Source organism: Hippoglossus hippoglossus, chromosome 1 (genome assembly GCF_009819705.1).
Source record: "Hippoglossus hippoglossus isolate fHipHip1 chromosome 1, fHipHip1.pri, whole genome shotgun sequence".
Lineage (NCBI taxonomy): Eukaryota > Metazoa > Chordata > Actinopteri > Pleuronectiformes > Pleuronectidae > Hippoglossus > Hippoglossus hippoglossus.
Genome location: NC_047151.1, coordinates 28987405 through 29002755, shown reverse-complemented (window position 1 = coordinate 29002755; position 15351 = coordinate 28987405). Strand labels below are relative to the sequence as shown.

Sequence of the window (15351 nt, the reverse complement as noted above, 5' to 3'; positions counted from 1 at the left end):
GAAGCAGCAGGAGATTGAGGTGGACAGACATATAGAAGCATCTTCCTTCTGCCACTTGTCATCTTAATCACTCCTTCAGCTGTGTGTGTGTGTGTGTGTGTGTGTGTGTGTGTGTGTGTGTGTGTGTGTGTGTGTGTGTGTGTGTGTGTGTGTGTGTGTGTGTGTGTGTGTGGTACCTCTGTGTCAGACAGCCTCTGCTGGCTCCTCTTGCTGCCGGTCATCATCTGGTCGTCCATCTCCATGTCGCTGCCTCCGCTGTGCTGCGTGTCACTGTTGTCGCTGCTGTCTGGACTGGCAGCCGGTGAACCTGAGAACAGACAGGAAACTACAATAACTAACATACAGGTAACACACACACACACACACACACACACACACACAGTGCAACATCACTGTATCACACATCATTCGCACACAACCATCAGGAGCAATGTGGGCTTTGACATGCAGACTGAGGAGACACGGATCCAACTGGCGACCTACAGGAAAGTGGCTAACCCGCTCTACCTCCTGAGACATGTGTCCCTCTTTATTTACAGATTCATTTTATGTGCAGACATTTGTATTCTGTTATAATCAGCTCATGGATTTTGGGGTTATGGCCCAAAACATGTGTTTAAGGTCACGTGACCTTTGACCACCAAAATCGTATCTGTTCATCTTTGAAACCAAGTTCACGATTTTGAAGAAATTTAAGAAACTCCTTTGAGGCAGTGTGAAGATATCAGATTAATGAGCTCACAGTGATCTTGACCTTTCACCACCAAAATCCAACCATTTGTACCAGATCAAATGGAAGTTTTCTCAGGTTTGACAAAGCTTCTTCGCCTCAGAAAACTTCTTTCAACAGCCGGCGTCACAGTGAAATGAATCCAGACCTTTCTTGTTGCCCATGGGGATGTTGGTGTTGAGCAGGGAGGCAAAGGAGCTTTGTTTGGAGAGCTGGGCCTTTGCTGCCAGCGCGTTGTTCCACAGGGCCTTGATCAGCATGGAGGCCAGGTACAACGTCTGAGGAGAGAGGGAAGCTCGTGAGTGATGATCACGGCACGCTGGCGTTCACACGGAGTCTGGGGTTCGTCCATTTTGTTTTGTTTTACCTGCTCTGTGTGGGCGCTGGGGTGCAGGCCGGACACCAGGTTGAGGACGTGGCGGAGGGGCACTGGGTCCAGGTTTTTAATGAGTGAAGGGAAAAGGTCGTGGATGTAGCGGCTGCAGTGTTTCAGCTAAAAACACAAAACAAACACAATTTATGAATCTTACATTTGGAGAGAAGGAAAAATGTGCTTCTTTAAAAACCGGGACAGAAATGAACAGGAGTGAAGCCGTGTCCAGTGTGAAGCTGTCCCGTCTCACCTGTGCTGCAGCCCAGATACAGTCCACATGCTGCGTGCTGAGTCGACCCTCTGCAGCCAAGAAATTCAGGATCACTTGGCACTGTTTAATGATCTGAAACACACACACACTCTTCAGGTTGGCTGCACTGGGGGGACATGAACAGTGACAGAACGGAAGACGTTTGTGCCACTAGGGGGCTCTCTAGCAGAACAATAACAATAGACAGATTATTGTGAGGTTGTGCCGTAGCGGTAAATCTCACAATAATGAGATATCCCGCGGGCACTATTTCTTTTATCCATTCCAAACTGTTTTGATTGATTTCCAAAGACCCGAATAGGAGTATTCACATTTTCTTAAATAGACAATGTCATTTCCTGCCACTAGGGGTCTCATTTGAGTTCGCTGACATGGTGACGCAGTGAGGGATGATGGGAGTTGTAGTCTTCTCCTGGTTAGGACTCCAGAGCCGAGTCGAGCTGCCGCTAACGTTTGCTCAGCTTGTTTCTCTGAAAACTTCAGATCCACACGTTCCGACAACTAAAATCCTTCATCTGCTTCAAATATAGAGTAAAAAACCACGAGATCTAAAATGTGACTTCAAACTGGATAAAAAGTCACTTCTGACTCTTCTGGAGGACGTGACGCCAGCAACAGGGATGAAATGTTACCTTGATTAAAACAACAGGTCTCTGCAGGTTTGAAAATATAAAGTAAGAACACATCATCAAGACATTTACATATAGCATCACATCACATGGTCTCACCTCAATGTGCAAATTGGGTCCAAATATGTGCTCCACCACATTGTTGTGAATCAACCAATCGGCGAGTTCCTTTGCTATGGAACTGGAAGCATGAAGCAGAATCACAGTGAGTTCTCAGGTTAACACAGAACACACAGCGTCGTGTGGGATGCACAGAGACGTGTCTTCTACTTCCTGTGAAGTCGTATCACATCCAGTCATTTATAATGCAACAGGTGGGAAACTGGACAATCTCAGAATCAGTGTCATCTTTTAAATCAAACATCTTTAAATAAAAGCCTTTAATTAATCCTCGTTTTATTTACCTCCACATGTTGTCTGTGTATTTTAACATCGTTTTGTTGTGATGCTGCATTTAAAGGTGCTGTTCTTTAACTAAATACATTAGTTTGTTTTAATATTACAGTTATTAACACATTTACAAAGAAATCTCTACATTAGCCAGTGTTTCAAACTGCCTTGGACCTCGCAGGACTAACGGTAACGTAGAGTCGACAGTTTGTGACGTGTCTACTTCAGGACATTTGCATATGAAAAGTCAAAGGTGGGCGGTAAATTACTCCATTACTCTTCAGCATAGATACATGTTCGTGATCCCTTTCAGCAAACTTACGTTTCTGTGTCAGACACCAGGGACTCGTTGTTGCAGACGTCATTGAATGTGTGGAGCTGATTCTGAGAAAACAAACACACAAACACACAATGCATGAATAGATAGTACATCACGAGCCCTCGGCTGAATTCATAATAATCATCTCAGATTTTCAAGATCATTCATTAAACACAGCATCAGTCTTAATACAGCTACTGCTGTTTATCAACGTGCACAAAGGGGATATGACGCCACCAACAGGCAGCCAAATGAAATGCACCAGTACCTTGATTAAAACTACAGATTTCTCCAGGTTCTTAAATACAATGTTAATATCTAAAACAGGTCTGGATGAGTTCACACATTTCAAAGTGGAAAAGTTGCTTATTGAACCTTTAAAGTCACAAAAAGAAAAATCAATCCTAGTGACGAATGTGAGAAAATGTATATCATCACTGTATTACATATTTAACACTTACTACGACGTGTGTGTAATGTATTTGTTACACATACTTTCAACTCTTTCATGGCTTAATTGAATTATTTTAATATTTTCTCCATCACCAGAAACTGCTGAGTTTGAGAGAAAGGAAAAGTGCAGCTGGAAGTTAACAGAAGAACAAAGTGAAGCTGCGTCTGTGTTTATGGTTTGGAAACAGAAACAGGAGGTTGTTTCCATGCGGCTGTGAGGAGTCCAGTGAACGACCACACGGCCTGAAGCGACGCTGAGCTGGTGAACGCGACTTCAGTCGAGTGTGACTCACAGTGATTTGGCTGAGTCCGGCCAGCCTCATGGTGAGCGTGGGGGACATGAAGTATTTGAAGGCAAGGTCCAGGCTCTCCTTGTCGAAGCACAGCGCGCTGTCCAGCGGCTCCTTCACCGTGCTCCACATCAGGTCGGCCATGTTGCGAGCCGCGCTCTGCCGCAGCTCCTGGTCCGACAGCTTACACAGATACCTGCAGACGAGACGGCGCCAGAGTTAACTTGTATTTTATTGGAATGACTGAGTTCCCATTTGACAAACGTCAGTCTACATACTCCTATGAGGTCACTTTGACCTTTGACCACTGACATCGATTCAGGTAATCTTTCACTCCAAGTGACAACAAATCATAATTTTAAGAAATTACCATAAGACTCGAGATTTCATGTTTAAGAAGCTAAAAACATGTTTTGTGAGGTCATGTAACCTTGACCTTTGAACTTTAACAACCAACATAAGTTCATCTCTGAGTCCAAGTCAACGTTCGTATCAAATTTGAAGAAAATCCCTCGAGGTGTTCCTGAGATGTCGTGTTCACAGGATATGTGACGGACGGAGGGAGGGACGGAGGGACGGAGGGAGGGACGGACGGAGGGACGGACGGACGGACGGACGGAGGGACGGACGGACGGACGGAGGGACGGACAGACGGAAAGCATAATGCCATCGGCCACTGGGTGAAGCCGGTGGAGACAAAACAAAACCCTAACACGTTTCAATCGTTGAGGTTTAACAAACTGAACGGTGCTGATTTACAGAACATCAACAAGGAGCTTGATGGATGTTTGAGTTCTTATAATGAATAATTATCCTGATGAGAATCATCACTTTGCCGAGCCTCAGCTCAGTCAGACAGCAGAGCAGCAGCGTGTGTACACGCCCTTAGTCTACATCACATGACCAGCCCCGCCGGCACCCTGCCTCCTACGAGGGTCATGTGAGGAGAGGTTGACTGGAGGCCTGGTAACTGTTGCCATGGTGACAGAAGCTCTTCCTAGCAACCAACGTGTGGTACTTTGGTATTTGGGGGAGAGAGCAGGAAAGCGTGAGGCGCAATCACTGACAGAGAGAGAGAGAGAGAGAGAGAGAGAGAGAGAGAGAGAGAGAGAGAGAGAGAGAGAGAGAGAGACAGAGAGAGAGAGGGAGAGAGAGGGAGAGAGAGAGAGAGAGAGAGAGAGAGAGAGAGAGGGAGAGGGAGAGAGAGAGAGAGAGAGAGAGAGGGAGAGAGGGAGACAGAGAGAGAGAGAGGGAGAGGGAGAGAGGGAGACAGAGAGAGAGAGAGAGAGAGAGAGAGAGAGAGAGAGAGAGGGAGGGAGAGAGAGAGAGAGAGAGAGAGAGAGAGGGAGGGAGAGAGAGAGACAGAGAGAGAGAGAGAGAGAGGGAGACAGACAGAGAGAGAGGGAGAGGGAGAGAGGGAGAGAGAGGGAGAGAGAGAGGGAGAGAGAGAGAGAGAGAGAGACAGAGAGAGAGAGAGAGAGAGACAGAGAGACAGAGAGACAGAGAGAGAGAGAGAGAGACAGAGAGGGAGACAGAGAGAGAGAGAGAGAGAGGGAGAGGGAGAGAGGGAGACAGAGAGAGAGAGAGAGAGAGAGGGGGAGAGAGAGAGAGAGAGAGAGAGAGAAACAGAGAGAGAGAGACAGAGAGAGAGAGAGAGAGAGAGAGAGGGAGAGAGAGAGAGCGAGAGAACGAGCTCAGACAGAATCGACCACGTCTGACTTCCTCGCCTCAAACGACGGCAAAACATTGAATCCATCTCGTCCAGCCGGGAGACGACAACCCTGACATTCAGTTTCCCAAAGAATTTAAAAGGTGACACAAAGACGACTGTTGATTTCTGACAAGATAGAATAATTGGCGTTGGAGAAGGTGACAGATTAAACCCTCGGGATCATTAGTTCTGTTTTCGAGTCCTCGCTCCGGTGCAGAAGTTTTACGTCTCCTCTGCTGACGAGGAGAGAAAGGTGTCAAACAAAATGGCAGCTACTCAGTCAAATAAAACACAGGCCTCAGGCAGTGAAACCACAGGAACACTCCCTCGTTGTTGCTCTTTGAAGGACTCATTGTCTGATGTTGGTCAGAAGGATTATTCCCCTTTTTCCCCCACAGCATCTTCACTTCCCATAACTTTCCATGTTAAAAAGGTGGAAACAGCCGAGCCACGTGTGTACAGGCCCAAAGTCTACGCAAACATTTCCTTTTGGGCCATTGAGTCTCTGTTTAACTTTCAAACAGCCGATGTTCTACATGTCATGGTTTCATACACCCGCCTCGTAAAACCTCCAGATGATGTCTGTGCGGACATTCTCTGGATTTCATGCTCTGCAGGACAGGGGGGGGGGGGGGGGGCGTTACTGTGGCTGTATTAAAAAGAAATGGAGAATATTTGGTGAATGGGGGCTCCGCTGCTGCCTCTGATAAAAATCTGCTTTGTGTGAACTCACCGTATTACGTAGGTGCGGAACGGTATGATGTGCTGCATGACCGCAGGAATGTGCAACCATATTCGAATCTGTGGACAGAAACCAAAATGATCATTGTGTAAAATCTTAAAGATCAAAGTCGTAGAATCCGCACCAGATGTTTTTCAAACTACGTTCAACTCGCCCTTTTATTTCAACGAGGAGACATTAGGAAAACTTCTCCGTAAACAGTTTAACAGCCACTTAAGCATCTAATGCAGTTTCCCTCCAAACCCACTCAACAATGTAATACATCTTCATGTGAATCCACTTCCTTGTTGCGAGTCTGAACTCAGATAGAAACCCGGAACAGTCCGGTTGGTGGACTCACGTTGGAGACGATGGTGATGAAGGCGTGGGCGATGGGGAAGGGGAGGCTCTCCGGCGTCCCCGACTCGAAGCATTCCTTCATCAGGGAGAGGCCGTGCTTCCCGCAGAACAGACAGACGTAACGCAGCAGATGCAGCGGCACCTCCACGTCCTGGTCAGTGAGGGAGAGCACCAGATGTGACACACGACTTTAAGACTGATCCATTAGCAGACACCCATTTGTATTCTTTTTTTATACTTTCAAGAAGGGGGGGGGGGGCACTTTCTGAGTTTCTAATTCATCATTTACCATTAGTTATTGTAAACAAGTGTTTTTAACATTTACTACATTCCCATGTTTGTCTTGTCAGTTTTATTGCAGCTTGTTTATATCTGTAGGACTGGGAACAGACTTTTTAAAAGCATAACGGAAATAGCATGTGTCAGCCTACGTAAATCTATTTAAAGCTTTGTACGTAATACTTTAACATGCTCTTTAAATAACCAAAATCCGATCCGGGGTAAAGTGTAGGGGCACTTCATAAATTCAGACCTTAGTTTTGAGGTGATTAAAACTATTTCAATTTCTATAAAATCAGTGCCAAACATTTATTCTTTATTTTATTTATTGTCAGTACAATAGGATAAAGACGCGCTACGATACTTTGTCGTGTTACAGCAGAACAGTTGATAATAGACACCCAGTAAGTGTAATAAATAAAGAGAATATTCAAACTAGAATATCCCTCAGTACCTCTCTTACCTCAACCGAGGCCCAACAGTCACTTAAATTAAATCGAAAGTACACACATTCATAAAAATATCAGTCCTTTAAATATGTTGGATTTTTATCATCAAGATTCATGAATTACTCTCAGAGAGAACCCAGAAACTATCGAGCTTGCAGATTATCCGGGGACACATTACTTCTCTCCAAGGGAACGGCCACTGAAACTAAACCAGATTCACGACAGCAGCCTGAAGAAGAAGACTTTTACAGTTTCTCTCTGACGGCTGTGACCAGCGAACAAAGACCCAACTCATCACAAGCGAGTACAACACACGTGAGCAACACAAAAACGCATTGAACACAATTAGTTTCCTTCGTTTGTTTTCATCTCAGAACATTGAGAGCTGCAACGGACCAAAGAAATCCTGTTGCTATGGACGTTTTTATACGAGGCTCAGCAAACTGTAATAATAATAATAATGTGGGCGTCGACAAAACCACCAGAGGGCAGGAAATGTGGACAATACTCAGGTAAACAGAGAACTACACTCAATTTCAAAAAGCCAACATACGGACAATAAAAAGATCCAACGCTGTTCTGAGTCATAACTCAGGGACGCACCACGAGCAGGTTCCTCTGTGTAAACCAGGTGCTAAGGACGCAAGAGTCACGTTGCTAAAGGAAGTGGACACGTGGCTCTGAGTGGAGGTGGAGGATATGGTCCCAAAGAAGTGAAGCAGACAATATAGAAAACAAAGGTCAGCTGAGTCCAGGGCACAGGATGAACCTTAACCCGAGCCGATTGAAGAGACGTCACATCAGACAAAGTTTATATTTGGATACTCGCTCGCTGACTTGGGGTCAGGTTTCTGAGGTCGGACCTGAGATACAGTGAGATCTCTCGACAACAACGTCTCCGTCAGTGGATTCAGAGTCTGTTTTATTAATGGCTGCTCGTGAAACACCGGAGCAGAACAGAGGCAGGAAGTTTAGGGGACTGATTTGTACGATTGTGTGCAACTTGCTGCTGATTCAAATATAAATCTGATATATAAATATATGTCTGAAAACGGCTTGTGTGGCACATACGCTCCCCCCCCCCGATGTCCTGGTTTCTTACTGCCAATCCAGACATGCCTCAGGTCTACATCTAATATTCACCCCCCCCCAGCCAGTGGCGGATCTATACTTTTCCGATATCAGGGGCCACATCCTGTTTGTAAGAGACTCTTTTTCTTGTTTACAGAAAGGGTCACTTCAGCGCCCCCTGGCCTCGCCCCTGGATCTGCCCCCGACTGATTTATCAGGAGATTCACTGAAACAAACGCGGACGTCTTTTTTTGCTGCTATAAAATTGCTGGTCTTTATCTGGGGGATTATTTCCTGCTGCAGGTGACAGAATAGAAACATGTAACTAGAAGCAGCGGCGCTATGCAAACACACAAACTGAGGGTAAAGCAGGTTTCTTACGTTCATGTCGCAGAAGGAGCCGAGGATGTTGCTTTCGTGAGCGGATATGTCCTGAAAGAAAAAAGAAATTAAAGGAGACACGAAAAACATTTTCCTCTGAAATCAGACTATTGAGGAGGCAGGAGGCGGAGACGAGCACGAACTCCTCCTCCCCAACAAGTGCTCGACACCGCCCGACAGTCGCTCACTCATCGAGTCTTCTCACCACCTTCTCGGGGGAATCATCGGAGTCGGAGAAAAGAAGTAACACTGAAGCAGCGACTTCGATAATGCCCTTAATTACTGTAAATAAACGATAAGTAACACGTGTTGGTGTCGACAGCAGTGGTTTATATGATCCACAGAGTTTTCAATTGCTACAGAAACAAGGAGGCGGAGCGAGTTAGATCAGCGGACTGGAGCGTTTCAAAGTGACCAATCGAAGAAGGGGAGCACGAGCCACTGTGCCCGCCTCCAAACTCTCAGAATTCAACTTGTGGAGCGAGTGAGCGACCGTTGGGGGGTGTTGAGCAGTTATGTTGAGTCAGACTCAAGAGTCAGACTCTCCCCCTCAGAGATACGGCTCTGTGCAAACCCTGGGACTGGTCCGTACCTCTATGGTGGGGTGCGTGTTGTGTTTGTAGGCTGTGTAAAGGGGGAACTGGATCTGGAAGATCTTAGCAGCACACAGCAGCAGTTTCTCCCTCTCTTCTGTGCTCCAGGAGCTGAACGGGTCCTGACTGTCGCTGCCGGCGGCCCCATCAGCCCCGTTACCGCCCCCACACCCACTTCCGCTCTCCACAGGCCCCAGTGCTTCCATCGGGGCTTCACCCTGCTGGCCCTGACCCTGGGTCTTATTCTGGTTCAGGTCGGCTGTGTCAGCATCCTCTTCCGCAGAGTCTCTCTCCACATTCACAGGTTCGTCCTCCCCAGGTGAGGATGGCTGTGGGAGGGGTCCGGGTGCAGATTCACCCCCACTCCATTCAGAGCCCACCCCCTCAGCCCCTGATGCGCCTCCTTTGTGGGTGTGGCCCTGGATGCTGCAGAGGCGGTCTCTGAGGCTGCTGATCTGGGTGATGACCAGGTTAATGAGGGCGTAGACCAGCTGGTTGAACACCTCCAGGTGCTTGTACTCCTTGAAGCAGCAGAGACATTGCCTGGAAAAACAAGGAGGGGGAAAAAGAAAAGTCAACACAGAAGTCTGGAGCTTTCAGGACGTAACATGTCACACCAGCGTCGGCCTGTATCACCAGAAGCTCTGGAACCTTATCTTCTACGAGTACGGCTCCTTTCTTCCATCCTGATATATTTCTATGAATTCGTTTTTTATTTTGTAATTGTTGAGTGTTAGAAACATTGTTAGCTCGCCACCTCGCTCGCTGTGAATGATCTCCTGTGTTCTCACATTATCTGGAGCTTTTACGAGGCGGCTGGCAGGAGAAAACTGTTCAGGTCTGAAAGCAGCTTTAACTTGGTTATTTGGTGAATTGGAGCAGGAAAGAGCTGCAGGTGGTTATTACAGGAGTTAACACACTTACAACACACAGGTTCAAGGTCAGCAAAGCCATGAACTTTACTTTTCTGGAGCCTAATCACATGAACTCTTTCAGACACGACTAATGTCCGAGGACGCGGCGCTCACCTCTGCGTCCAGGAGCTGATGTAGCCCAGCACTCGGAGGGCATGTTCCTTCTTCAGCTGGAAGCCGCCTTCACTGCCGTCTGCATCCGATACTGAGGAGAAGCCAAACACAAAACCACGGTTAGACAACAAGACTCACTGAAAAGACAACATCATAGATGAAGGAAACATTACAACAATTAAAATCTGTTTCTCACGCTGTTGAAGGACATTTTAAAGTTACACTCATTCATTTTGGAGATGAAACAATTACCAGTCAAGCTGAGAATACTGGTTTACCACAAATTTACATATCAACATATAGGCTTTATTTTTATGTAATTTCTTCATTCTAATGACATATTTTGCTTCATTTGTTATTATTTATCATAAATTAATTTCCAGTTCAGATTATCATTCAGAATGTTCTGGTCGTCTCATGGTTACAGCCAACGTAACTCCAACAGAGAGAGCAGGTCGTCAAGTCAAAGAGTTGGTGGCGAGTCCAAGTGTCCGTGAGGCGAATGATTGACAGCTGAGACTGACTCGTGATTGGTCGAGCGTGTGAATCGGTGGGACCACAGCAGATCCGTGCCTGATCGCTACCGCACTGACTTCACTACAAGATGGCGGCACCTGTGTTCAGACTGTTTTGCCTGATCTTTGTCCAGCGGAGGGAAGTGGAGACGTGTCCTCCATCTTTATTTACTGTCTTTGGTGTGAACGTGACCAGTAGAGTCCTGAAGTGTAAATGCAGCCCTCTGTTGGTGATGATCAGACGTGTCCACTGATAACAGCACCGGACGAGATTTAACTGTGACTCATACAAACACTCGGATTCTGTCTCAAATTACTGTTATTGTATTGGCCTTCGAAGATCCACGCAGTCACACCCAGCTCAGAGGAATTAAGTGTCTCCACTGAATCGCTGACCTGAATATGGCGGCAGAGACAGATGGAATAACAACGGCAGTCAAAGGAATCAGCACGAGGATTTCCTCACTGAATCCAAACCACAACTCTTCTCACTGGTGACGTGTGGACAGAAGCTCATCAGAGGCTTCAGGACCAGGGGTCAGTGTTCTGGGATGTCGGCCCCGGCACATTTGGCCACGTTCCTGCAGCGGTGGTGCTGAGTGATGTTTCGCTGGTTTCACTTTATGATCACGTCTGGGAACAGGAACCCGGTGCCAACATTAAACCCAGTTTATAGCTGCAGCTCAGCGTGGGTATAAATACAGAGAGAGGGAGGACGTCTCTAATGTGGGTTCACACTCCTCAGCTCTGCAGAGGTTCTGACATGTACATAATATACACAGCTCAACTTTATATTACATGATTGTACTTTAGAGTGTGTGTGTGTGTTTGTCTCTGTTGCTCTTCACACAAACTGGCTATCACATGTATTTAGTTATTAATCGATGGTCTCAGATCAAGAATCTATCATTATATTTTACGGCCCTGTAAAATATAGATTCTTACATTTCTGGAAACCAAACTGGATTAGTCGTGTGTTGGGAAACACCAGCCGAGCACAGCTCCCTGTTGTAAAGGGGGATTCTTTCTCCTACACACACACACACACACCCACACACACTGACACACACATGCTGCTGCAGCAAACCTGAGGTCACAGGTCACCTACAGACGCAGCACATGGACCTGCCCGTCTCGTAGACAGAGCGGTCACAGCTGACGGGCCCCTGCTGCGGAACTGTCACCACAACTCTGCTAAGTTGTAAAACAAATCTTAAACCCATCGAGTCCCCAACAATAAAACCAGCTTTCACCAGTTTCACAGCAGACCAGCAGGAGGTTGTCTGTCTGGAGCTCGAGTCAGAATCGAGTCACACGGCAGTGAAGTCAAACGTTTAACCTTCAACCAACTGTAAACCAACACCACATGAAAACCTCAAACTTCAAGTCTCCTTTAATCAGTGATAAATCAGGAGCGTTTAACCTCAACTTTAAATTCACTGTTGATTAACATGAATCAAACCTCGACACTTTGAAATCTGTTAAATACCAACGAGCGATTTTAGTCCCTGTGTTTAGAAGTAGCTGCGTCTACCTGTTCTTGACTCTGATTGGTTTGTAGTGGGCGTGTTGTCAGGTGGGGGGGTGGTAGTCTTTCCTTTTGAATGGAGAAAATAAATGAAGTGCTTCATTTGGTTGCCATGGTAACATGATGGTATTACTACCAGCATCAGCACCTTCAGGCGAGTACTCCACAGTACTCCACAGTACTACAGTACTCCACACTAGTTCAAATGCACCAAATGAACGTCCTCGTGGTTCAAACATTTTATCGTCGGAGGTGCTTCCTCTTCTTCTTAATTCTGTCTCTACTTCCTGTGATTGGTCCAAAAGTCCAAACTCTCCAACAAAGTGTTTGGAGCAAACCAACAGAACCAGGTTCAGTTTGATCCAGACCCAGAACTCCTCTCCTGCTCTGAGGAACCTCTCACACCTGATGTTCAGGTTCAGACTGAACTGAAGAGTCTGAAGCTCTGAACCCAACCAGGTGTGAACGAGTCCTTAAACAACAAAAATGTGTTTCCCAGCTAAAAAAAAGTAAAACCTTTCAAATGTGAAAACCATCAATGAATGCGTCATATTCTACATCTTGGAAAGAGCTCTGTCGATGACACATGCTAAATAGAAATGGTTCTAGCAAAACTGGTGAGAACGAAGGCTGAAGCGTTAGATGCCACCGGTCAAAGAATCAGATCTAGTTTAGTGGAAAAGAGCTAAAAGCTGGAATTCAAACTTCCTTAAGGTGTCCAACGACACAGCAACACCCTGAGGAGTAAAGCGTCCGACATGACCTTCAGGCTGACCACGGCAGACCCGGTCAAACTTCATTTAACCGACTCACGCAGAGGGACAGTGAGGATGTGGGCAGATGTGCAATGGAAACATAACTTTTAATTCATGTAATTTAGAGTTGCTGTTCTGACACTGATGTGTATGAACATATACTTCAGGCTGGTGTCTTTGCTGAGGGTGAGATGAACCAATGACGGGTATCTCACAGAAACTGATCCAGGCAGACGAACTGCCCGTCGGTAGATTCACGTCGGTGTGTGTCTGCCTCCTGTAGGGAACAGTAATAATTCTCCTGTGGCTGAATTCCTTAGCCAGGTTTTTAAATCATTGTAGGAAGCCTCCCCAGAAGAGAGGAGGCTGTTGTGGGAGCACACAGCTCACGGGTTTGAAATGACATGTTCAACTTTAGCATAGCGTGCAATGATCGTGTGTAGGGTTGGGTACAGAGATCCACCGGTTCCTACACAGCCGCTACCTACCAGGCCAAAGCACAGCACAGACGTCGGTGCCTAAGCTCTGAACGGAAATAGCCGCTCTGCTTACAGGCAACATAAACACCACTGCACGTGTCCAGTTGACATTTCAATTCACTCTGGAGGAACACACTCTCTGCACGGCAGCACCCCACAGTCAGCTAGTAGCTGCATCAGTCACAAGTCTACACGACAACAAAGGGTCTAACTGACAATGTGGGTGAGTTTCACGTGAGACGGAGACGTGCAGCGAATGTCTGAGAGCAGGGAGCCGAGAGCCAGGCCCTGGCAGCTGGTGGCAGCGTGTAGAGCTGGTGGCAGCTTGTAGAGCTGGTGGCAGCGTGTAGAGCTGGTGGCAGCGTGTAGAGCTGGTGGCAGCGTGTAGAGCTGGTGGCAGCTTGTAGAGCTGGTGGCAGCGTGTAGAGCTGGTGGCAGCGTGTAGAGCTGGTGGCAGCGTGTAGAGCTGGTGGCAGCGTGCACCTTGTTGCTGTGATCCTCCAGTAAACCCAGAGAAGAAGAAGGAAGGGAGGAACAACAACAACCAGAGGGATGTGCCGTGTTTGACTTGTTGCATGACCCCATGTCATGTCCATCAGGCGGCAGTGTGGGCGTCCCTGGACCCGGCAGTGTGGGCGTCCCTGTCCCCTGGCAGTGTGTCCCTGTCCCCCGGCAGTGTGGGCGTCCCTGTCCCCTGGCAGTGTGTCCCTGTCCCGGCAGTGTGGGCTGTCCCGGGCCCCGGCAGTGTGTCCCTGTCCCCGGCAGTGTGGGCGTCCCGGGCCCCGGCAGTATGTCCCTGTCCCCGGCAGTGTGGGCGTCCCTGTCCCCTGGCAGTGCGTCCCTGTCCCCGGCAGTGTGGGCATCCCTGTCCCCTGGCAGTGCGTCCCTGTCCCCGGCAGTGTGGAGACAATTGATGTTTGGAGCATTTTGCTGTATTAAATACTGAAACTGTTATTTAGTGTTAAACATTTGCAGATGTGTTAAGTATCGTTTCTTAGATTGATAAATGTGTTGCACTTATTTATATTTGTTTAATTAAGTTATGTAGACTTTAAACTGTGGCTCTGTGCTTTTGCTTAGGAAACAGACTGGGTTCTGGCCCCGGTTCGACACTGGTACTGGTTTTCAAAGTATCGATTGAGCAGCGGCCTCTGAAAAACCCAAACGATACCGAGCCCTCGTCATCTGTCCTGATGTATTCGCACTTATATTGTGATTTGTGAATATGGGCTATACAAATAAAATTTGATTGATTGATTGACAACAACAAATGTCTAAAAACCGGTGTCCACTCGTGTCTGCATGTCCCCGGGTGTTGAAGAGACAACACACCGGCCTGTCAGAAGCAGCTGGATTTGTTTCTACGTGTCTCTAAGTTTGAATGAGTGAGTCCCTGGTGCAGGTGCAGGCTCGTGTGTTTAAGTGGATTCCTGCACAGCCCGCGGGAGCTTTCACTTCACACACACAGGAAAAGCGACCAATACCCCACCGAGCCCTGCGTGCACACGGGAGGAGACAGCAGTACGAGCCGGCACGGCTTTGTCCGGTGTGCAGCAGACTCTCCCGGAGCAGGGCCTGCTTAGCACGCCTGGACTCACGGCTAAGTTTTAGCAAGAACCGCAACCGTGTGTTCGCTGGCTGCGGTGGACGTTTGGCCCTGCAGGTGAATAGTGGGAATAAACGGTGAGATTAGCGTGAATTGTCTCCGTCAAATCGAGCAGAGGGAAACCGGAGTGCGCACCGGACATCTGTCGGATCACACGCGCTACCGGGGATTAACGGAGCGCCCTGTGCCAAAATATGCGCCTCGATGCAGCCATTAATTTTCGGGGCTAAGCAGAGCCGCCGCTTGCTTTAACATTTACCAGCCCGAACTCGGAGGAGATCCCCCGGTGCCCTCGGTGTCACGAGCAGGCGGCGGACTACCGGGAGGGATTTTAGGCCATTTTCAAGATGATCCGCAAAACAATGGGGAGGCAGCGGAGGGGACAGTTAGCTCCCTGACCTGACAAACACATCAAACAAA

The 15351-nt window shown here is 47.5% G+C and overlaps 1 protein-coding gene across 3 annotated transcripts in view; it reads right to left on the bottom strand.

The window, feature by feature from the left end:
- Positions 1 to 15351, bottom strand: part of usp34 (ubiquitin specific peptidase 34) — a 61894-nt gene that overhangs the window by 29525 nt on the left and 17018 nt on the right. The window lies entirely within an intron of this gene.